The sequence below is a fragment of the Mus musculus genome, assembly GCF_000001635.26.
Source record: "Mus musculus strain C57BL/6J chromosome 5 unlocalized genomic contig, GRCm38.p6 C57BL/6J MMCHR5_RANDOM_CTG2".
NCBI lineage: Eukaryota > Metazoa > Chordata > Mammalia > Rodentia > Muridae > Mus > Mus musculus.
The window spans coordinates 143,055-169,510 of NT_187057.1; the positions used below are offsets into that span (position 1 = coordinate 143,055).

Consider the following 26,456-nt stretch of genomic DNA (forward strand, 5'->3'; position numbering starts at 1 on the left):
GTCCAGAGCACCCTATACAGCTCACCAACTGAGGTCAATGCACACACCTGAAACTCCATGTGCTCTCTTGAGCCATGCAATCAACATCCCCATTTTAAATAATTGAGCCATTTTTAATTTCTTCGTGAAATTGAGTCATTACTTTTTTATTTAAAGACTTCTTTGGATTGGTGTGTAGCTTCATGTATATTATGTGGATCTGTGCTTGTGAAAGCCAGGATCCACACAACCCAGAAAAGAGGGTCCTATCACCTGAAGACTGAGTACCTGTCAAGTGCAACCTGATTATTAGCACTGAAATCAAACTTTGCTCCTATGCAAAATCAGCATGTATCCTTAAGCTGTGAGCAATCTCTTCATATATGGCTTGTTTCTTTAAAGAACTTAAATGCATTATTATGAGCAAACCTCAGATGAGTTCACTGGTCCCAAGGAACAAGGCCAGAGAACTGAACATTCAGACAGGGAGACAGGTTGTGGGGAAAGACAGAAAGAAGGAACCTGAGAGAGGTGTGTTGTTTGTTTTTTAGTCTTCTTCTATCCCTTAAGCTGGCCTAGATGTCCATGTGTACCACCATAGCTGATAACTTTACCCACCTTCCAAAGATTGAATTGTGACAGGCCTGGCATCAATGTGTACATTTTGACTTATCTCCAGAGGGCATCTGTTTAGATATGCTATTCAATTCAGACAGTAATACTTTACCATACAGAAAGGGGTATAATGACTAGGCAGAGGGAGATTTTTGTTTCTTTTATTTTTATTGCAACTGAAGACTTAAAATACAAGTCTTTTTGAAAGTAAATACTTTATGTAGCAAAGGTACCTGCATAATAGTGGGCACCTTTTTATACACTATGGTTACTTCATAGAGTTTGGGACTCCATAGGAATAGATCTCTAGAGACATGTGGCATAGACTGTATATAGAGGTTCTTTTTAGTAAGCTCATTAAGGCATGACAAAAAGTTCAGGAGTTCAATGCTAGAATGGAAAGCCTGTTTACTTTGCTCTATGTTGTCTTCTTACCTTTAGGCATCTTTGAGGGGTCCAAGGTGCCTTGTGGTCTCAACATACTGGATATTAACCATCTGTGATCATTTTAATCCCTCTTCACAAGATTTGTGTCTATGTTGCTCACATTAATGTAAATGTTTTGTGCACATAACTGATCAGCCACCCAAAAGTGTTATACATGTAGCCCAGGCAAGAGACTAGGGAAAGATGTGTCAAGAAAACTTTTATTTTATACATGCCATATTCACCTGGAACTTTGCTTCCTTCATAAAATAACAGTGTCTTTCCAATCCTGGACCTATTCTATCATCCTGACACTGAACCTGGTAGTAAGGTTGGAAAAAGTCCAAGACCCCAGGGAGACATCATCTAGGTTGATAGGTACACAAAAAGCATCTATATATACTGTCTGGGCAGAAGCCACAAACTGTTTTTCTGACTCCATCATGCCCCTGGTCCAACAGTCTATTGGAATAGTCCACATCTCAATCTAAGCATTCAGGGTCCCAGTCACCACACATCTCTTTACTTCTAACCATATGGGAAGTGTCTGAAGTCACAGTCTCTGAGCACCCTGGATGAGAGATGTGTCCCAAGCATGTCATTTATTCATAGTCAGAAGTCCTGTATCCATGTTTACTGCAAACAGGAACAAAGTATTGCCCCTTGGCCATAGACACAGGTCTTGCCACAATTTTGGCAGTCATTTGTTGCAAAAAATATGCTCTACTCGAGCACTGGGGTGCCTTGCCAGCAGAGTCGTCCGACACCCACAAGGGCCCACACAGGATTCCCCACGGGATCCTAAGTCCTCTGGTGAGTGGAACACAGTGTCTGCCCCAATCCAATCTCGCGGAACCTGAGATTGTGGTAACTAGGGAAGCAGTGGACCTGGGCCTGACCTGGGGCAGGAGTCCCTTCCGCTCCACTTGAGCACTGGGGTGCCTTGCCAGCGGAGTCGCCCGACACCTGCAAGGGCCCACACAGGATTCCCCCATGGGATCCTAAGACCTCTGGTGAGTGGAACACAGTGTCTGCCCCAATCCAATCTAGCGGAACCTGAGACTGCAGTAACTAGGGAAGCAGTGGACCTGGGCCTGACCTGGGGCATGAGTCCCTTCTGCTCCACTTGAGCACTGGGGTGCCTTGCCAGCAGAGTCGCCCAATATTCGCAAGGGCCCACACAGGATTCCCCACGGGATCCTAAGACCTCTGGTGAGTGGAACACAACTTCTGCAAGGAGGCAGGTTCGAACACCAGATATCTGAGTACCTTCCCTTTAAGAAGAGAGCTTGCCTGTAGAAAATACTCTGCCCACTGAAACTAAGGAGAGAGCTAGCCTCCCAGGTCTGTTTATAGAGGCTAACAGAGTCACCTGAGGAACAAGCTCTAACCAGAGACAACTATAACAGCTAGCTTCAGAGATTACCAGATGTCGAAAGGCAAAATTAAGAATCCTACTAACAGAAATCAAGACCACTCACTATCATCAGAGGGCAGCACTCCCACCCCACCTAGTCCTGGGCACCCCAATACAACCGAAAATCTAGACCCAGATTTAAAAACATTTCTCATGATGATGATAGAGGACATCAAGAAGAACTTTCATAAGTCACTTAAAGAATTACAGGAGAGCACTGCTAAAGAGTTACAGGCCCTTAAAGAAAAGCAGGAAAACACAACAAAACAGGTAGAAATCCTTAAAGAAAAACAGGAAAACACATCCAAACAGGTGATGGAAATGAACAAAACCATACTAGAACTAAAAAGGGAAGTAGACACAATAAAGAAAACCCAAAGTGAGGCAACGCTGGAGATAGTAACCCTAGGAAAGAGATCTGGAACCATAGATGCGAGCATCAGCAACAGAATACAAGAAATGGAAGAGAGAATCTCAGGTGCAGAAGATTCCATAGAGAACATCGTCACAACAATCAAAGAAAATACAAAATGCAAAAGGATCCTAAATCAAAACATCCAGGAAATCCAGGACACAATGAGAAGACCAAACCTACGGATAATAGGAGTTGATGAGAATGAAGATTTTCAACTTAAAAGGCCAGCAAATATATTCAACAAAATAATAGAAGAAAACTTCCCAAACCTAAAGAAAGAGATGCCCATGAACATATAAGAAGCCTACAGAACTCCAAATAGACTGGACCAGAAAAGAAATTCCTCCCGACACATAATAATCAGAACAACAAATGCACTAAATGAAGATAGAATATTAAAAGCAGTAAGGGAGAAAGGTCAAGTAACATAGAAAGGCAGGCCTATCAGAATTACACCAGACTTTTCACCAGAGACTATGAAAGCCAGAAGAGCCTGGACAGATGTTATACAGACACTAAGAGAACACAAATGCCAGCCCAGGCTACTATACCCGGCCAAACTCTCAATTTCCATAGATGGAGAAACCAAAGTATTCCACGACAAAACCAAATTCACACATTATCTTTCCACGAATCCAGCCCTTCAAAGGATAATAACAGAAAAGAAGCAATACAAGGACGGAAATCACACCCTACAACAAGCAAGAAAGTAATCCCTCAACAAACCAAAAAGAAGACAGCCACAAGAACAGAATGCCAACTCTAACAACAAAAATAACAGGAAGCAACAATTACTTTTCCTTAATATCTCTTAATATCAATGGACTCAATTCCCCAACAAAAAGACATAGACTAAGAGACTGGATACACAAACAGGACCCAACATTCTGCTGCTTACAGGCAACCCATCTCAGGGAAAAAGACAGACACTACCTCAGACTGAAAGGGTGGAAAACAATTTTCCAAGCAAATGGTCTGAAGAAACAAGCTGGAGTAGCCATTCTAATATCGGATAAAATTGACTTCCAACCCAAAGTTATCAAAAAAAAAAGACAAGGAGGGACACTTCATACTCATCAAAGGTAAAATCCTCCAAGAGGAACTCTCAATTCTGAATATCTACGCTCCAAATGCAAGGGCAGCCACATTCATTAAAGAAACTTTAGTAAAGCTCAAAGCACACATTGTACCTCACACAATAATAGTGGGAGACTTCAACACACCACTTTCATCAATGGACAGATCGTGGAAACAGAAACTAAACAGGGACACAGTGAAACTAACAGAAGTTATGAAACAAATGGATCTGACAGATATCTACAGAACATTTTATCCTAAAACAAAAGGATATACCTTCCTCTCAGCACCTCACGGGACCTTCTCCAAAATTGACCATATAATTGGCCACAAACCAGGCCTCAACAGATACAAAAATATTGAAATTGTACCATGTATCCTATCAGACCACCATGGCCTAAGACTGATCTTCAATAACAACATAAATAATGGAAAGACAACATTCACGTGGAAAATGAACAACACTCTTCTCAATGATACCTTGGTCAAGAAAGAAATAAAGAAATTAAAGACTTTTTATAGTTTAATGAAAATGAAGCCACAACACACTCAAACTTATGGGACACAATGAAAGCATTCCTAAGATGAAAACTCATAGTCCTGAGTGCCTCCAAAAAAGAGCATACACTTGCATCTTGACAGCAGACCTAAAAGCTCTAGAACAAAAGGAAGCAAATTCACCCAAGTGGAGTAGAAGACAGGAAATAATGACACTCAGTGGCGAAATCAGCCAAGTAGAACCAAAAAGAAATATTCAAAGAATCAACCAAACCACTAGCTGATTCTTTGAGAAAATCAACAAGATAGATAAACTCTTATTCACTAGAGGGCACAGGGACAGCATCCTAATTATCAAAATCAGAAATGAAAAGGGAGACCTAACAACAGAGCCTGAGGAAATCCAAAATACCATCAAATCCTTCTACAAAAGGCTATACTCAACAAAACTGGAAAACCTGGAGGAAATGAACAAATTTCTAGACAGACACCAGGTACCAAAATTAAATCAGTATCAGATTAATGACCTAAACAGTCCTATATCCACTAAAGAAATAGAAGATGTCATTAATAGTCTCCCAACCAAAAAAAGCTCAGGACCAGATGGGTTTAGTTCAGAGTTCTATCAGACCTTCAAAGAAGACCTAATTCCAACTCTCCTCAAACTATTCCACAAAATAGAAGTAGAAGGTACTCTACCCAATTCATTCTATGAAGCCACCTTTACTCTGGTACCTAAACCACATAAAGACTCAACAAAGATAGAGAACTTTAGACCAGTTTCCCTTAAGAATATTGATGCAAAAATACTCAATAAAATTCTCACTAACTGAATCACAGAACATATCAAAACAATTATCCACCATGACCAAGTAGGCTTCATCCCAGGGATGCAGGGATCATTTAATAAATGGAAATCCATCAATGTAATCCACTATATAAGCAAACTCAAAGACAAAAACCACATGATCATCACATTAGATACTGAGAAACCATTTTAAAAAATCCAACACCCCTTGATGATAAAAGTCTTGGAAAAATCAGGAATTCAAGACCCGTACCTAAACAAATTAAAAGCAATTTACAGCAAACCAGTAGCCAACATCAAACTAAATGGAGAGAACCTGGAAGCAATCCCACTAAAATCAGGGACTAGACAAGGCTACCCATGCTTTCAGTACCTATTCAATGTAGGGCTCAAAGTTTTAGCCAGAGCTATTGGACAATGGAAGGAGGTAAAAGGGATACAAATTGGAAAGGAAGATGTCAAAATATCGCCATTTGCAGATGATATGATAGTATACTGAAGTGATCAAATAGGGAAAACTATTTTCAACAATAAAATAACTTCTGGCGGAATCACTATCTCTTACCTCAAGCTTCATTACAGATCAATAGTAATAAAAATATATTGTATTCATACAGAAGAATGGCACAAAGATCAATAGAATAGAATTGAAGTCACGGAAATGAACCGATGCACCTAAGATCACTTGATTTTTGGGAAAGGATCTAAAACTATTCAGTGGAAAAAGGACAACATTTTCGACAAATGGTGCTGGTTCAACTGGCAGTCAGGATGTAAGAGAATACAAATTGATCCATTCTTATCTCCTTGTACAAAGCTCAAGTCCAAGTGGATAAAGGACCTCCACATAAAACATGATACACTGAACCTCATAGAGGAAAAAGTAGGGAACACATAGGCATAGGGGAAATTTTCCTGCACAGAATACCAGTGGCTTATACTTTAAGATCAAGAATGGACAAATGGGTACTCATAAAATTGCAAAGCTCTGAAAGGCAAAGGACACTTTAGGACAAAATGGCAAACAACAGATTAGGATAAAAATGTTTACCAATCCTACATCTGATAGAGGGCTAATATCCAATATATACAAAGGACTCAAGAAGTTTGACTCCAGAGAATTAAATAACCCTATTAAAAATGGGTAATAGTCTCTAGATGATCCATCCTTTTATCTCAGCTCCAAACTTTGTCTCTGTAACTCCTGCCATGGGTGTTTTGTTCCCAATTCTAAGAAGGCGCAAAGTGTCCACACTTTGGTCTTCGTTCTTCTTGAGTTTCATGTGTTTTGCAAACTGTAACTTATATCTTGGATATTCTAATTTTCTGGGCTAATATCCACTTATCATTGAGTACATATCATTTGAGTTCTTTTGTGATTGGGTTACCTCACTCAGGATAAGGCCCTCCAGGTCCAACCATTTGCCTAGGAATTTCATAAATTCATTCGTTTTAAAGGCTGAGTAGTACTCCATTGTGTAAATGTACCACATTTTTTTTTTTATCCATTCCTCTGTTGAGGGACATCTGGGTTCTTTCCAGCTTCTGGCTATTATAAATAAGGCTGCTATGAACATAGTGGAGCATGTTTCTTTCTTAGTAGTTAGAACATCTTCTGGATATATGCCCAGGAGAGGTACTGTGGGATCTTCTGGTAGTACCATGTCCAATTTTCTGAGAAACTACCAGACTGATTTCCAGAGTGGTTGTACAAGCTTGCAATCCCACCAACAGTGGAGGAATGTTCCTCTTTCTCCACATCCTTGCCAGCATCTGCTGTCACCTGAATTTTTTGATCTTAGCCATTCTGACTGCTGTGAGATGGAATCTCATGGTTGTTTTGATTTGCATTTCCCTGATGATTAAGGATGCTGAACATTTTTTCAGGTGTTTCTTGGCCATTCAGTATTCCTCAGGTGAGAATTCTTTGTTTGGCTCTGAGCCCCATTTTTAATGGGGTTATTTGATTTTCTGGAGTCCACCTTCTTGAGTTCTTTATATATATATTGGATATTAGTCTTCTATCTGGTTTAGGATAGGTAAAGATACTTTCCCAATCTGTTGATGGTCTTTTTGTCTTATTGACGGTGTCTTTTGCCTTACAGAAGCTTTGCAGTTTCATGAGGTCCCATTTGTCAATTCTCGTTCTTACAGCACAAGCCATTGCTGTTCTATTCAGGAATTTTCCCCCTGTGCCAATATCTTCGAGGCTTCTCTCCACTTTCACCTCTATAAGTTTCAGTGTCTCTGGTTTTATGTGGAGCTCCTTGATCCACTTAGATTTGACCTTAGGATCCATCGCATAATCAGCCTCCAAACACTGACACCATTGCATACACTAGCAAGATTGTGCTGATAGTACCCTGATATAACAGTCTCTAGTGAGACTATGCAGGACCTAGCAAACACATAAGTGGATGCTCACAGTCAGCTATTGGACGGATCACAGGGCCCCCAATGGAGGAGCTAGAGAAAATACCCAAGAAGCTAAAGGGATCTGCAACCCATATAGGTGGAACAACATTATGCACTAACCAGTACCATGGAGCTCTTGACTCTAGCTGCATATGTATCAAAAGATGGCCTAGTTGGCCATCACTGGAAAGAGAGGCCCATTGGACTTGGAAACTTTATATTCCCCTGTACAGGGGAATGCCAGGGCCAAAAAGTGGGAGTGGGTGGGTAGGGGGTTTGGGGGAGGGTATGGGGGACTTTTGGGATAGCATTGGAAATATAAATGAGGAAAATATCTAATTTAAAAAATGGGTAACAGATTAAACAGAATTCTCAACAGAGGAAATTCAAAATGCCAAGAAGCACCTAAAGAAATGGTTCAACACCCTTAGTCATCCGGGAAATGAAAATCAAAACAACCCTGAGATTCCACCTCACACCAGTCAGAATGGCTAAGATCAAAAACTCAGGTGACAGCAAATGCTGATGAGGATGTGGAAAAAGAGGAAAACCCCTCCACTGCTGGTGGGATTGCAGGCTGGTACAATTATTTTGGAAATAAGTCTCTCTCTGTTCCTCAGAAAATTTGACATAGTCCTACCAGAGTATCCAGCTATACCACACATGGGCATATATTCAGAAGATGCTCCACCACGTAATAAGGATACTTTCTCTACTATGTTCATAGTAGCCTTATTTATAATAGCCAGAAGCTGGAAAGAACCTTGATGCTCTTCAACAGAGGAATGGATACAAAACATGTGGTACATTTACACAGTGGAGTATTACTCAGCCTTTAAAAAGAATGAATTTATGAAATTCCTAGGCAAATGGTTGGACCTGGAGGGCCTTATCCTGAGTGAGGTAACCCAATAACAAAAGAACACACATGGTCCGCAATCACTGATTTGTTGACATTAGGCCAAAACCTAGGAATAACCAAGATACAATTCACAGACTACATGAAGCTCAAGAAGAAGAAAAACCAAAGTGTGGGTACTTTGGCCCTTCTTAGATAGGGGAACTAAATATTCACAGGAGCAAATATGGAGACAAAGTATGGAGCAGAGACTGAAAGAAAGTCTACCTAGAAACTGCACCACCTGGTTATCCATGCCATATACAGTCACCAAACCCAGACACTATTGTGGATGCCAAAAAGTGCAAGCTGACAGGAACCTGATATAGCTCTCCTGAGAGGCTCTGCCAGAACCTGAGAAATACAGAGCCAGATGCTCACATCCAACCATTGGGCTAAGCATAGGCTCCCCAATGGAAGAGTTAGGGAAAGGACTGAAGGAGCTGAAGGGGTTTAAAATCCCATAGGAAGAACAGCAATATCAACCAACAAGAACCCCCAGAGTTCCAAGGGACTAAACTACCAAACGAAGACATGGAGGGACCCATGTCTCTCCACCATATATAGCCAAAGATGGCATTATTGGGCATCAATAGGAGAAGAGGCCCTTGATCTTCTGAAGGCTCTATGTCCCAGTATAGGGAGAATTCAATGGCAGGGAGGAAAGGAGGTAACATTTGAAATGTAAATAAAGAAAATGTCAAGAAAGAAAGAAAGAAAGAAAGAAAGAAAGAAAGAAAGAAAGAGCAAACGAACATGGTTCCCTTCTTTAGATGACATTATTGTTGTTTAAGTAGAATAAAGTATCTAAATTGAAGGATTCTGCAACAAATGCCCTCTGAGATGAGTTAAAATGAACACATGGATGCCAGACGTGTCAGGATTCAAAATCTTGAGTAGGTGGATAAAGTTATCAGCTAAGGTAGTTCACATATGGATATCTAGGTTGGCCTTTTGCCACATCACCTCCAGTAAAGATCTGTGTGACAATTTCCACAGACTAAGGCATTTGACTTCAAAAGGGGGAGGCCTCCTGGAACCAGTTGTGAAATTCCTCACAGGAGAAAAATTAATGAGCCATAGTTCTCGTATCAGTTTTATGTTTTCTATTCCTTTTCCTATATACAAGATGTTCCTAATAGCCCAGGCCAAGATCTTAAGTATTTTTTTTAAGATTTTTTATTTATTTATTATTATAGTAAGTACACTGTAGCTATCTTCAGACACACCAGAAGAGGGAGTCAGATCTTGTTACAGATGGTTGTGAGCCACCATGTGGTTGCTGGGATTTGAACTCTGGACCTTTGGAAGAGCAGTCAGGTGCTCTTACCCACTGAGCCATCTCACCAGCCCAAGATCTTAAGTATTATGGTTACAAAACCATCTCTTGAAATGGAATCACTAAACATGACCTCATCTCTTGGAAAACCAGGACTTCACTTTATAAATCACGTATAAGATAGTAGTGATAAATATAAACTTTCCCAACAATAATATTATATGTGTCTGCATGTGTGTCATCAGAAGTAGGTTTTGGAATCTTGTTTAAGAAAGTCTTAAATAGAATTAAAACAGTTTATGTTTTGAAGAATTACAGAAGAACAGGAACTAGAGGTTAACAGTACCTGATCATAAAAACTCATTAGCTTGTTCTTGGGAATTTGCCAGTATCCCTAGATGATTTTGTATTTTGATGTATAAAATGATTATTGTACATGATTATGATTATTGTAAATGATTATGTCTGTTCTATTTTGCTGCTTCACTGAATACAGCTTTTCAGAGCTGTAACACCAGTTTCTCTGTTGATTGAGAGCTGCAGAATACAGTCAGATTCAAACTGCCTCTGTGTTTGTTTCTGTTTGTCACCACCAAATCCTTACCCACCTGACTTTGAGAATCCAATCCCAGGGACTCTCCTACCCAGCTGTAGTGGTTTGTGGCAGCCTGTGGTAAAGAAAAGTCATAAAAACAATATCTATGTCTCTCAGCTCCTTTTATCTTCCTCCACCCATACCTTCTCCCAGTTTGTCAACTTGACAGGCCTTCTTACTTGGAATCTGTCAACCTGCTTTTTGCACTTTCTTTGACTGCTGTGTCAATGTTTTCTATGGTATCTTCTGCACCTGAGATTCTCTCTTCTATCTCTTGTATTCTGTTGGTGATGCCTGATCTCTTTCCTAGGTTTTTAAACGCCAGGGTTGTCTCCCTTTGTGATTTCTTTCTTGCTTCTATATCCATTTTTATATCTGGGATGGATTTGTTCATTTCCTCCACCTATTTGATTGTGTTTTCCTGTATTTCTTTAAGGGGTGTATGTTTCCTCTTTAGGGGCTTCTGGCTATTTACCTGTATTCTCCTGTATTTAAGGGAGTTATTTATGTCCTTCTTACCCGGGCCTAGCAAACACAGAAGTGGAAGCTCACAGTCAACTATTGGATGGATCACAGGGACCCCATTGGAGGAGCTAGAGAAAGTATCCAAGGAGCTAAAGAGATCTGCAACCCTATCGGTGGAACAACATTATGAACTAACCAGTACCCCAGAGCTCTTGACTCTAGCTGCATATGTGTCAAAAGATGGCCTAGTCGGCCATCACTGGAAAGAGAGGCCGATAGGTCAGGCAAACTTTATATGCCCCAGTACAGGGGAACGCCAGGGCCAAAAAATGGGAATGGGTGGGTAGGGGAGGGGGGGAGAGGGTGTGGGGGACTTTTGGGATAGCATTGGAAATGTAATTGAGGAAAATACGTAATTAAAAAAAAAGTTCTTTATCATCACCCTGAGAAGCGATTTTAGATTTGAATTTTGCTCTATCAGATGTGATGGTATATCCCAGACTTGCTATTGTGGGAGAATTGGGTTCTGATGATGCCAAGTAACCTTGGTTTGTGTTGCTTATGTTTTTATAGCCTCCAGCTATCTGATTATATCTAGAGCTACCTGCCCTTGCTATTTACTGGAGCTTGTCCTTCTTGTGATCCTAGTTGTGTCAGAACTCCTCAGAGTTCAGCTTTCTCTGTGATCCTGTGATTCTGGGTTCCTGAAGTCCTAGGATCCTGAATTCCTGAGGTCCTGTGTGTGTCAGAACTCCTGGAAGTCAAGCTCTCTCTGGAACCATGCGATCATGGTGTGACCAAGCTCCTGGGACCCTGAGGACCTGGGCATGTTAGAGCGTCTGGGAGTGGATTTTTTTCTGGGTATTGTGGGGCTGGCTTCTGAGTTCACACCCAAGGTCTGCTCAGGGCACACTGGCCCAGATTGGAAGAAATCCATGCCACTGGTCAGATGGAGTTCCTGGGTTCCCCGGGTCCCATTCGTCTCAGTTACTTCAGGTGTTGGGGCAGATTTTGTGTCCTCCTCTATGATCCCGGGAGTGTTAACACCTTGGAGTGGATCTTCTCTGGGTGTTGTGGGTTTGGCTGTGGAGTTCACACCCCAGTTCTGCTCAGGACATTGGCCCAGACTGGAAGGAACTGGTGCCACTGGTCAGGCAGAGCTCTACATTTGACTTTTCAACAGAGACTCTAAAATATAGAAGGGCCTGAACTGAACAGATGTCTTGCATCTTTTATGAGACCACAGATGCCAATGTAGACTACTATCCCTAGCAGAACTCTCAGTCACCATAGATGGAAAAGATATTCCAAGTCAAAAGCAAACTTTAAAAATATCTATTCAACAAATCTAGACCTACAGAAAATTTTAGATGAAAAACTTCAGCCCAACAGGTTAACTACAACTTTAAAAACTACAGGGGGGCTAAAGAGATGGCTCAGCAGTTAAGAGCACTGGCTGCTCTTCCAGAGGTTCTGAGTTCAATTTCCATCAACCACTTGGTAGTTCACAATGATCTATAAGGGGCTCTTATGCCCTCTTCTGGCATGTCGGTGCAAACGCATCAGAGCACTCATACATAAAAAAAATAATAACAAAATACAATAAAATCATCCATTTCATGTAGATTAAAAAAAACAAACGGAAAATAATTCCATTACAGAATAACCAAAATAAGGGAAGTCCACACAATCACAACCTCTAACACACCAGAGAGAGAGAGAGAGAGAGAGAGAGAGAGAGAGAGAGAGAGAGAGAGAGAGAAAGAGAAAGTAAGTTGATTGCTGAACTTTACCAGGTCCAAGGGGGGCAAGTTCTTCATACTTCCTGCTTCTCAAAAATTTATATCATACTGGTCAGAAGACTTAAGTTGGATAGTCCAATTTTATATAGAAAATTTGGGTAGTTCTCCATGTAGACTGCTGTCTGTTTTTTTTTTTTTTTTTTTTCAATAATTTTAGAAGTTGCTTACTGTGCAAGCACACTAAAGTTATGTTCCTTATCAAATCTCGAATGAGGTGGAGCACTAGATGCTTTTAATCTCACAATTAACCTGAAGATATTTTAGATTAAGCAAAATGCTTTAAAAAGATAATTTTAGGTCTAAGTAGATTTTTTTTCACGATGACAACTGCAAGCTATGATAGAAAATGACTTAAGTACAGGACTCTGAACTCAAGGAGAGAGCATAGATAGTACAGTACATTCTCCAATGTTGGATAATACAAGTGGACTGGATATTATGCCTAATTCTTACCTGATACGTTTTGATAACTTTTTCATCATTGTTCCTATTGTATAGTTTGTTATATGGATAAAGCCTTTTTTTGGACTAAAGGTGGGAGATTTTGGAGGAGGATATTGTGCTTTGTGTACTCAGATGATGATTTCTGTATCCTGAGAACTGGGTACAGTCTAGGCACAGGCATTGTCAAGAGTATTTATCCATCTCCTGTATCTTTGTGGTGTAAAAATGCTCCCCAATTATCCCTGGTTGGTTAATGAAAAGCTGACTTGATGAAGACTTGCCTTAGTCATGCTATCTCTTCAAAGCAATGGAAACCCTAAGATAATGATATTTAAAATGTTTATGTTTGGGCCTCAGAGATGACTTGGAGGTTAAGAGCATTGTTTGCTCTACTAGAGGTCCTATGTTCAATTCCCCACAAGCATATGGTGGCTTACAACCATCTATAATGAGATCTGGTGCCCTCTTCTGCCCTGCAGGATACATGCAGACAGAATGCTGTACACATTATAAATAAATAAATCTAAAAAAAAGTTTAAGTTTTCTATTACTCCTAATAGTAACATGTGAGGTCTCTGTGGTAATACTAACTACTGGGTCGAACTGACTGATGCCTCTATGCCAGGAGATTCTCCACAAACAGTGGACAATTTCAGTTGACAGCTGTGTTCTACCTAGCCAGGGTTGCCACTAAACAGACAACTATTACCCCAAATTACCTTTGGACTACAAACCTCTCAGGATATACAAGTTCTGAGTGCATATACTGACATGATCATTTTAAAGAGGTCAAAAATAATACTAACACTGCCACCTAAAACCAAGCTGGACAATTGTGGAAAGCTTGGCTAAATTAGATTCATTATTGTAAAGGGTCTCTATCATTTCTAACCAGATTTATAGGGCATGCCTATACTAATTTTCCCAGAGTTAGAGCCTCAGTCAACTAAGACATCTGGACATGATTTGTGTCCAATTCCCTTTATATATGAAGCTTCTTCAAGCATTTAGAGAATGTAGTAGATACTCTGCAGCCCCTGGACTTTCTGGAATGTGAGATGACAGACTCAGATCAATGTCCTCCTACTTGTCCTCAGCCAATGCTCCTAACTTACCAATGGCAAATTCTATGACAAGGAAATAAAATATGGACAAAAATGAATGTTAGAGCTGAACTAGAGGATCAAGAAAAAACTTTAGAATCCATGGAATTTCACATTTGGCACAATCACAATGGGTGTGCCTTGGAGAGGCAGAGCCCTGAAGGCTGTGTCCTGTGGACTTCATGCTGTTATGGAGTTTTGCTCTGCTTCTTGCTCTCATGCCCCTCCTAATCTATGAGTTCTATGAAATCTCTAAGGAAGCTTCCAGCCCCTTGCCTGGTAGTATCATTGGCACATACATTAATAGTGAATGATCTTTTCCAAACATGGCTTCACAGCAGATTAATGGTTTAACCACCACCCTCAGAAAGGACTTAGAGCTGTAGATTTTTATTAATGTCAACCAACCTTAGAAAGAGTTGAAATGGTGGTTGTTAATAAAGTTAGCTTAAGATGTTTTGCTAGTGGCTTTGATGTATAAAATATTACTGAGCACTATCACAATTCCCTGCCTCCTGGCCCCTCTGAGCAAACTCAGTGTTAGGGAGTTCTGACACTGCAATCCCTGAACCTTCTGCTGTCTATTTCTTGGTCCACAGCTAGCTCCTCCTGCATTCTTGGAGGCCTGGCACAACCAGGCTATATTCATAAGCCTCAAGCCCCACCTCAGAGGCTGACATTATATCTTTAACAAAATTATAGAAGAAAATTTATTTCCCCTAAAGGAAAGGATGCCTATAAACATACAAGAATCTTAAAGAACAAGTAGTAGATTGGAAAAAAAAATCCTTCTGCCACATAATAATCAAACACTAAACATATAGAACAAAGAAAAGAATAGTAAAAGGTGATAGGGATGAAGGCCAAGTAACATAAAAATATAGAATTACAGGAGAATTCTTAGAGGAGACTTTAAAAGCCATAATGGACTGGGGAGATGTCTTACAGTCTCTAAGAGATCACAGGTACCAACCCAGAGTATTATACCCAGCAAAACTTTCAATCATCATGGACAGAGAAGACAAGATACTCCATTACAAAACCCAATTTAAACAATACGTTCTACTTATCCTGCAAGCTAGTCTTCCACTAGCAGCCTTCATATAAAGATGTAAAATTCTCAGCTCTGTCTGGATGCTACCATGCTCCTGCCTTGATGACAATGGTTTGAACTTCTGAATCTCTATACCAACCTCAACCAAAACTTTGCCAGGGGCAGATGGTTTTTAGTGCATAATTTTACCAGACTTTCCCAGAACAGATAATATCATTACTTGTGTGCTCTTTCCCCAGCCTTGAGCAGGATAAACAGATCTTGAGTGCTTGCCACAATGGGTTTTACAACCTAGGTGGACTTGTCTGCACCTGCAATTTCCTACAGGAACTTAGAGGAATAGACTGCCTTCTGTGCTTTCTTTGCAACATATTCCAGCTGAAACAAAGAATGAGGTCTGTGGGCTTTCCCTGTATAAACAAAATGCTGAATATTAAACTTGGAGCCTTGATCAGAAACTTTATCTTCGCTTCATCCTTCTCTTGCATTCCATCCATTATCATTTCCAGGCAACCCAGTTCTTCCATGGCTACTGGACAACTACAAATACCCCTCATGCTATTCCACAATGTAGAAACAGAATGAATATTGCCAAACCTAATCTATGAAGGAAGAGTCACCTTGATACCTAAACAACACAAAGCCTCAACAAACAAAGAAAATTTCAGACACCTTTCCCTTATGAACACTGATGCAAAAATACTCGATATGATATTAGCAAACAGAACCCAAGAAGACATCAAAGTCACAATCCACTATGATAAAGTAGGCTTCATACCAAGGAAGCAGGGTTGGGTTAAAATACAAAAATGCAGCCAGGCATGGTTGCACACACCTTTAATCCTAGCACTTGGGAGGCAGAGGCAGGCAATTTTCTGTGTTCGAGGCCAACCTGGTCTACAGAGTGAGTTCCAGGGCTACACAGAGAAACACTGTCTTGACGCACCCCCCACCCCCAAAAAATATACATCAATGTAATCTACCATATAAACACACCAAGGGAAAAAATTACATGCTATTGAGAAAGACTTTGACAAAATCCAACATATTATATTGAAAGACTTGGAGAGATCAGGGATACAAGGCATAGAAAAAAAAATAGGATATAAATTGGAAAAGAGGAAGCCAAAGTATTGCTATTCACAGATTATATAATAACATATGTTTATGAGTCCAAATATTTTTCAGAGAAATCTGATAGCTGATAAACATCTTTAGTAAAGTGGCTGGATAGAAAACTAATTTAAAAAATCAGTATCCTGCCTTTATACAAATGATAAATGGGATGAAAAAGGAATTAGGCAAACAATGCCCTTCACAACAATCACAAATAATATATCTTTGTATAACCAAGCAAGTGAAAGACCTGTATGACAAGAACTTCAAGTCCTTGAAGAAAGAAAATGAGGAAGACATCAGAACATGGAAAGATCTTCCAGGCTCACAGATTGGTATCAATGTCTAACTCATTGGGTACCAAGGGTAGAGTTGCATTAATCAGTACACAGGGGATGCATAGTAACAGTGTGCCAATGCATAGTTTATTGAGCATTCAATCATCTTTATAGGCAAGCAGAATAAAGTTTTCCTACAGCTTCTAATTCTCAACAGCTTCCATATTCCAAGCAATAACTTATCTAGGTTCATGGTGACCCAAACCTCCTTGCTGTGTGAGAAGTCTTTCAGTGGCCCACCTCTTTTAAGTGTTGCTTAGTTTAATTAAAAACAAAGTACATTTCTAATGAGATAATAATGGCCATGAAGGCTACTTCCTCAGGCACACAGCTAAATTGGCTGAACATCAGGGTTCTCTGCTGAGAAAGAATGTCTTTCCCATGTTCCAGTATGCTGAGATTAACAGAAATCCTTAAGTCACCTTGCAGATAGCAGGCTGGGAGTCATACCATTTTTCTACAGATCAGTAGGATTAACATAGTGAAAATGGCTACCTTATCAAAAGCAATCTACAGATTCAATGCAATTCCCATCAAACTCCAACACAATTATTTACAGACCTTGAAAGAGCAATTCTCAATTTCATATGAATAAACAAAAAACTTAAGATAGTTAAAACAATCCTGGACAATGAAAGAACTTCTGGAGTTATCACCATCCCTTATTTCAAGTGGTATTACTGGTACTACAGAGCAGTAGTTATATAAACTGCATGGTGGTATTGAGACAAACAGGTTGATCAATGGAAGTGAATTGATTATCCACACCCATGGTCCCTTGATTTTTGACAAAGCCAAGACCAGACAATGGAAAAAAGGATCTTTAACAAATGGTACTTGTCTAACTCAATGCCTGCATGTAGAAGAATGTAAATAGATCCATATTTATCACCCTGCAAAATACTCAGTCCAAGTGGGTCAAAGTTCCAGTATGTTGCTTCCCTGAATCCCAGTGTCCTCCACTTGATGCTACATGGGTCATGTTACATATAAAGGGAGACCTATTGAAATTACACCCAACTTCTCAAAGGAGACTTTATATCCAGAAGGGCCTTGGCAAATGTCTTACAGCAGAAACTACGAATGGCTGGCCCAGACAAATATACCCAGGTAAAACTTTGCATCACTGTCGATGGTGAAAACAAGACTTTCCATGAGAAAACAAAATTTAAACAATATTTATCTCGAAATACAGCCCTACAGAAGATACTAGAAGGAACACTTCAACCCAAATACAGTAATTCCACACCAGCAAAACCAAAAGCATGGGAACACACACACACACACACACACACACACGTGCACACACACCCATCACCGACATCAAAATAGGAATTACCAATCATTAGTCATCAATATCTCTCAACATCAAGGACTCAATTTTCAAGTAAAAAGACACAGACAGAATGGATGTGAAAAGAACATCCTGCATTCTACTCCATATAATAAACAGACTTCAACAACAAAGATAGACATTACATTAGAGTAAAGGTCTCGAAAAAGATTTTCCAAGCAAACAAACCAAAAAAGCAAGTTAGTGTAGCCATCTTGATATTTTTACAGATTTTCAATGAAAATTATTGTAGGACACTTCATAGTAAAAAAAAAATCCATTAAGAGAATGTTTCAAGTATGATCATTTATGCTCCAAATGCAAAGCACACACAAACATAAAACAAACTTTTCTAAAGTTAAATTCAAACCTGGAGTATCACACATTAATAGTGTGATACATCAATACCCCACTTTCACTAAAAGACAAGTCATTGAGACAAACAGTAAACAGAGAAATAATGAAAGAGATGTATGTTTCAAGTGGACATAACAGATATCTACAGACCCCTTCACCCAATTACAAAGGATATGCCTTCTGCTCAGCACCTCATGGAACATTCACCAAATTAAACATGTAATTGGTTACAGGGAAAACCTAAAAAGATATAAGAAAGTTGAAATAAATTTCTGTGTCTTATCAATTACTATAACAATAGAAACAACAGAAAACTAACAACCTCATACGAGCTGAACAACTCTCTACTCAATGATCACTGGGTCAAAGAAGAACTAAATTAAAATCTTTTGATAATTCAGTAAAAATGAAGGCTGAACATATCGAAACTTATGGGACACAGAGAATACAGTTCTCAGAGGTAAATTCATAACACTAAGTATCTTTATAAAGAATTAGATTTCTCATACTAGCAATTTAATACTACACCTGAAAGCCCTAGAAAGAAAAGAAGCAAACACATCCAATAGTTGTAGACAATAGAGCTGAAACCAATCAATTAGAAACAAAAAGAACAGTACAAAGAATCAAGCAAACAAGTTGGTTTTTTGAGAAGACCAACAAGACAGACAAATCTTTAGTCAAACTAACAAAAGGCAGAGAGACACTACCCAAATTAACAAAATCAGAAATGAAAATAATGACAACAGGCACCAAAGAAATCATTAGGTTTTACTTCAAGAACTTGTACTCCTTAAAACTGGAAAATCTAAATGAAATGGATGATTTTCAAGGCAAATGCAACTTACAAAAGTTAAAACTCAATGTCAAGTTAAATGTCTAGTCCTATAACCCCTAGGGATATAGTAGTAGTCATTAAAAATCACTCATCCAAAAAATTCTTAGGGTCAGATGGCTTTAGTGCAGAACTTTACCATACTTCCAAAGAAGAGCTTATGCCAATAATCCTCAAATTATTCCATATAATAGAAACAAAAGGAACACTGACAAACTCATTCTAAGACCAGAGTCTCCCTGTTACTTAACTTATAAAAAGCCTCAACATAAAGGAGAACTTCAGATTAACATCCCTTATGAACATTTATACAAAAATACTCAATAAAATATAGGAAACTGAATCCAAGAACACATCAAAGACATAATCCACCATAATTAAATAGGCTTCATCCCAGGGATGCAAGGAGAGTTCAACATATGAAAATTCACCAATGTATTTCACCATAAATACAACCTTAAAAATATCACAGGACCATCTATATCACTGTATGATAAGAAAGCCTTTGACAAAAACAGCCTATTATGTTAAAAGTCTTAAGGTTATCAGGATACATGTTGGATATGTAAACATAGTAGAAGCAACATACAACAAACCAATAGGCAACATCAAATTAAAAAGAGAAACCTAAAGCAATCTCAGTAAAACCAGCAACAAGTCTTCCCACTCTCTCCCTATCTACTCAACACAGTACTTGAAATTCTAGCTAGAGCAAAAACTAAAGGATTTCAAGGGGACAAAATTGGAAACGAAGAAAAAGTATCACTAGTCACAGATCATATGATAGTATAGATAAGAGATCTCCAAAATTCTATCAGAGAATTCCTACAACTGATAAACACCTTCAGCAAAATGGCTAGATAACAAAACTCACTGTAAAAAAAAATAACCCTTTTTTAGACAAATGATAAACTGACTTAGAAAGAAATTATAGAAACATTACCCTTTATAATACTTACAAAATATCTTGGTGTAACTCTACTCAAGCAAGTGTAAGACACCAATGACAAGAACTTCAAGTTTTTGAAGAAAGAAAATTGAAAGAAATTGGATAAAGAAATTGAGGAAGATATCAGAACATGGAAAAATCTCCACATACATGGATTGGTAGCCTCAATCTAGTGAAAATAGCTGTAATACCAAAAGCAATCTACAGATTCAATGCAATTCCTGTCAAAATCCCAACACAATTATTTACAGACATGGAAAGAACTATTATAATCTTCATATGGAAAAATAAACAAGATAATTAAAGCAGTCCTGTATAATAAAAGTTCTGGAGTCATCACCATCTCTGACTTCAAGTGGTAGTAGAGAGTAATAGTAATAAACCTTGAATCATTGGTATCAAGACAGAGAGGTTGATCCAAATTGAGGACCCAGAAATAAACCACTACAATTATTGATATTGGTTTTTGACAAAGAAGGCAAAACCATACAACAAAAAAGAAAAGATCTTCAACAAATGGTGCTGTTCTAACTGGATGTCTGCATGTAGAAGAATTCAAATAGGTCCATATCTATCACCCTACAGAACACTCCAGTCCAAGCGGACCAAAAACCTCAACCTAAACCTAGATACATTAAATATAATTAAAAAGTGGGTAATAGCTTTGAATCCATTAGTACAGGAGACATCTTCCTGAAAGATCCAACATCTCAGTCACTAAGATCAAAAAGTAATAAATGGAACCTCATGAAACTAAAACATCTCCTGTATGGAAAAGGAGATTTTTGTCAAGGACAGTGGTCAAAAGGATAAAACAGTAGCCTAGAGATTGGGAAAATATCTCCACCAACCTTCCATCTGAAAGAGGGCTGATATCCAAAGTACCTAAAGAACTAAAAAAGGTAGACACTAACAAACCAAATAGCCTAAATTTTAAAAAGGGGTACATAGCTAAATAGAATTTTCAACAGAGGAATATTTAATGACCAAGAAGCACTTACAGAAATGCTCAACATCCTTAGTCATCAGGGAAATCCAAATCAAAATGACTCTGGGATTTCATTTTACACCCTTTAGAAGGGCAACAGTTCATGCTAGCTAGGGTGTGGAGCATGGGAAACACTCTCTTCCTTTGCTGATAGGAGTGCAAACTTGTACAACCAGTCTGAAAATAAATTCAGTGCTTTCTCAAATAATTGGAAATAATTATCTCTGAAATGCTTATACCACTCCTGGTCGTATACTCAAAAGATGCTGCGTCATACCACAAGAATAGTGTTTTAACTATGTGCAGTTTTATTGGAAATAGCCAGAAACTTGAAACAACCCAAATGTCCCTCAACTGAAGAATGGAAAATGAATATATGCTACATTTACACAACAGAATACTACTCAGCTGTTAAATCAATGACATCATGAAACTTGCAGGCTAAACCCAGACTCATAAAGACAAATGTGGCATGTACTCAGGAGTGAATTGTAACCATAAAGTACAGGATAACCTTGTTATCCAGAGGCTTAAAGAAACTAAGAAGAAAGGTCCAGCAGAAGATATTTGAATCTAAATAAGAACATAAATAAAGTACACTTCAGGAGTAGATGGATGGAGGGAACTATATGTAAGGGAAATTCTGGACAGTAACCAGAGTCGTCACATATGGTGAAGATGAAGCGAGAGAGAAGTGGAATCTGTGACTGCGGAGAATATCTGAGATGAGCTAGATAACTAGGACAATGGAAACTCCCTGGAATCTATGAGAGTGAGTGACCCTAGCTATGACTTCTTGCAATAGGACCTATGGAACATGAACCAGTCACTTCTTGTAATTAGGCAAGTCTTCTGATGGAGACAACAACTCACCCACAAACTTTTGACACACAAATTTTCCTGCTTATAAATATGCATGGATAAAGAAGCAGCAGAAATTGTGGGAATGCCTAATGAATGACTGGCCCAATGTGAGACCCATGCCATGAGAGAAACACCACCCCTGATGTTATAGTAACAATAGTGTGGATATTTACAGACAGGAGCCTAGCTTACATGCCATCTGAGAGGCTTCATCCAGCACCACATAGAAACAGATGCAGAGACCCACTGCAAAACATTAGGCAGAGCTTGAAGAATATGTGGAAGAGGGGGAGGTAAGATTGAAGAATCAGATAAGTCAAGGATACAAGAAAACCTACAAATTCAACCAACCTTGCCCCATAGGGGCTCACTGAGACTGAATTACCAACCGAAATGCATCCATAGGATAGAAATAGGCTCCCTACACAGATGTAAGAGATGTGCACCTTGTTCTTTCCATGGGATCCCTAATAGCAGGGCCAGGGGCTAACTGCCTTTGGATCCCTTTCCCCTAACTTGGCTGCCTTTTCTTGCCTTAATAGAAAAGGATGCAACTAGTCCAGTGAAACTTGATATACCAAGGCAAATCCATTGGAGGCCTCCACTTCTCTCGGGAGAAATGAAGGGGAGTGGAGGGAAGGGAGGTGAGAGGGAGTGACTGGGAAGACAGGGAGGGAAAGCTGCATTCTGGATGTAAAATAAATAAATTAATACATTAATGGAAATCATCTAGTCTCTTTTCTCCTATTGGGTTCCCTTGTACAGCCTTGGGGCCTTTGTCTTGCCTTGTTTTGTTGTCTCTGGCTTTCATCCCTTTGAAACCTGCTTTTTTTCTGAAGAGAAAACAAAGGGGGATAGGATATGGGGAGGGAGGTATATATTGACAGGGAGTTGGGAGGAGTAGAAGAGGAAAATGTGCTTTAGATGTGTCATATATATTATAGAAGAATATTCTAAAAAAAATCCATTCCCTTTTAAAATACAAAAATCTCCTTTCAAAATTCAAAGTCTCTCAAGTTTGGGCTCTTGTGAAAATCAAATGTCAAAAAAGGAGAGAACCAGGGCACAGTCACAATCAGATTAGAGCCAACCTCAATGGCAAGAGTATAATGTACTCAATGTCCAATGTCTGGGTACTACCCTGTCTCTTCTTGGTTCCTTCAAAGGGCTTGGATCACTTCTCCACTCTGTCCTGTATAGCACACAGAGCTTGTCTTCTAGGCTCAGGCTGGCTCCATTCCATATCTGCTGTTCTTGTTACTTATGCCTAGGTACTGCATCTCCAACTCAACTGGGTCTCTCAACTGGGTAGCACTTTCACCCATAGCCTTTCCTAGACCCTAAGACTCCAAGACTCCAGCACTGCTTTCCAGTGCCAAGCTTCACCTGTTCTCCCCTTAGTAACTTCAAAAACAGCACCACCAGGGTGATTCTTTCACTACCGAGTTCACCTGTCAACCTTGGAATAAAGCTTCTTTGGATTCTGAAAGAACACTTTCCAGATGACCTTACCTCAATAATGCTGGTCTATTATCTCAGCTGATTCTTCAGCCCCAGCTGACCTGTTGATATTTCAGGAAATCAAAGGTTTCACTTTACTTGTTCTGGTGACTTGTTAATCAAGAGCTGATTCTTAAGCTAAAATCTGAACTATGAAGACTTAACTCAAATGACTCAGTAGTGTCTTGGCTTCCCTCTGAAGCATTTCAAGCCATGCCTCAATCATCTGTACTGCTCTCAATGCTCTTACCTTCCAACATCCTACAGAACACCTAGCTCAGATCTCCTCACTCAATGGATTTTCTAGTCCAAATTTCCAAAGTCCTTCCACAATCCTCCCTAAAACATGATCAGGTGTGTCAAAACAACAGCCCACTATGCCAGTACCAGGTTATGTCTTTGGGATTGTTTGCTGTGATGAACCAGGTCCATGAGCCCAGGTGTGGAACTACCCACAATGGGCTGTGCCCTTCCCCATTAATCACTAATTACGAAAATGCTCCACAGGCTTACCTATAGCACAGTCTTATGGAGGCATATTCCCTCCTCTCAGATGACTCTAGCCAGTGTCAGGTTGTCACAAAACACACACACATCTCTCTCCCTCCCTCCCTCCCTCCCCCCCCCCTCTCTCTCTCTCTCTCTCTCTCTCTCTCTCTCTCTCTCTCTCCACACACACACACACACACACACACACACACACACTTATACACAATCACACACAAATTCCAACCCAACAGAATTTTCTCTTATTGGCAACAGAGGAAAACCCCTCTTCAAGATATTTAATGTATTTTTCTATAAATTTCTCTTATCTATGAGAATTTCACTTTTCTCTAATGAGTCTATGTTTCCTGAATGCTGACAAAAAGTAATTGAAATAAAAGTTTAAATGTAGATACTAGACATGTAGTGAGTTTCAGGAAGGCTTGTCTAGCATGCTTTGAGCACTCTTCATCACCACACGCTGTTAAGAGGATACGGTTCTTGGACTTGTGTCCCACCACTTAGGAGGTAGAGGCAGAAGGTCTCTGCTGCTCAAACTAATCTAAGATACATATATATTTCTGGGGTAGCCTGGAGACCATGTTTCAGCTTAGCAAAAACTAACTAAGTAATCAAACTAGCCAGAAACACTAAAATGAAACAGAAGATTCTTGAGTAACAGCCTGTAATGTGAGCCCCTGGGAGCTGAGGCTGGATTTGGTGACACATGCCAATGACTCAAGTATTCAGGAGACAGGGACAGGTGGATTTCAGGTTCCAACCACTCTTAGCTACATGGTCTGTTCCAGGCCAATCTGGGCAACATAGCAAAATGCTGTCTCAAAAATTAAGACTTACAAATTATCAAAGAAAACACTCAGTTAAAGATAAAACTGAATTTGGGTTTGAAACAAATCTCTAATCTGCAAATCTTGGGTCAGAAATTACAGTACTTTGTGCCACCTAATGTCCTCAGCATGGAGTGGCAGGGTGGGCTGCAGAATGCAGGTGTTTAACTTACCTGAGGTGACAGTGTTCCTATTGCAAGCAAGGACAGGCTGAAGTTTTAGGTTCTAGAACTCTGAAAGTTTTCCTGACTCCTCTGGAGCAAAAAGCCACTTTCCTCCTCACTTCTCCTCTTCACCACCACAGATCCCCCCACAATCTACAATTTGATTTGATGGGAAGGGGTAAATCTCAGAGAACCCCACCTCTAGTTCAAAAATTGCAGTTAACTAAGGGCTGCTGAGTGAGGGGGGAATTATTACAAAAACCTGAGCCTCCTAATTGCTGTGCAGTTCCAGGTGGTTGTACTTGAAAACACATATACAAAGTAAAGAGTAAATAAGACTCAGCACGTTGTAGTTATATATATTAGGCATCTATACACACACCCGTAAGTTCATGTGTGTATGTGTAATTTTGTATGTGTATTGTTACTGGAAGTGATCCCATGATGTCTCACAATGCAATGCTCAGGTTCTTTGTGTCATGAACAAAGAGTTAACATTGACACATCAATCCAGGGGAGAAGTGGAGTTCCTCTTGTTGATAAGAAAACAATAAGAACAACCACCCCCCCCAATACCAAGCAAACAATACAATAACAACAACAACAACAAAACAAAACAAAAGAAAACCAGACAAACCATCTCTGATCTTTAAGGGAATAAAACATACTTTATTCTTGTGCCAAATAGGAGTAGCAATGTTCTGAAAAAAGATTTACTTTACACGAAATTTCATATTTGAACATAAAAGCAGTTTCATGAAGTTCTTATGGTAGCAACTCAAAAAAGAAATCTTAAATCAATTCTTAGATATATCGGTAAAAATGTAAAAATATTTACATTGGATGGATCCCCGGGTATGGCAGTCTGTAGATGGTCCATCCTTTCATCCCAGCTCCAAACTTTGTCTCTGTAACTCCTTCCATGGGTGTTTTGCTCCCAATTCTAAGAAGGGGCAAAGTGTCCACACTTTGGTCTTCATTCTTCTTGAGTTTCATATGATTTGCAAATTGTATCTTATATCTTGGGTACCCTAAGTTTCTGGGCTAATATCCACTTATCAGTGAGTACATATCATGTGAGTTCTTTTGTGATTGGGTTACCTCACTCATGATTATGCCCTCCAGGTCCATCCATTTGCCTAGGAATTTCATAAATTCATTCTTTTTAATAGCTGAGTAGTACTCCATTGTGTAAATGTACCACATTTTCTGTATCCATTCCTTTGTTGAGGGGCATCTGTGTTCTTTCCAGCTTCTGGCTATTATAAATAAGGCTGCTATGATCATAGTGGAGCGCAAAAAGGACCCTTATATAGCTGTCTCTTGTGAGGCTATGCCAGGGCCTGGCAAACACAAAAGTGGATGCTCAAAGTCAGCTATTGGATGGA

At 39.4% G+C, this 26,456-nt stretch overlaps 1 protein-coding gene across 1 annotated transcript in view; it reads right to left on the minus strand.

The window, feature by feature from the left end:
* LOC100862202 (PRAME family member 8-like) overlaps window positions 1–25,116 on the minus strand; it is a 59,907-nt gene extending 34,791 nt beyond the window's left edge. Inside the window, exon 1 of the mRNA XM_006542771.2 lies at window positions 25,078–25,116. The gene's annotated coding sequence lies outside the window, so the exon portion shown is untranslated. The remainder of the gene's footprint in view (window positions 1–25,077) is intronic.
* Window positions 25,117–26,456: the final 1,340 nt, after the last annotated feature.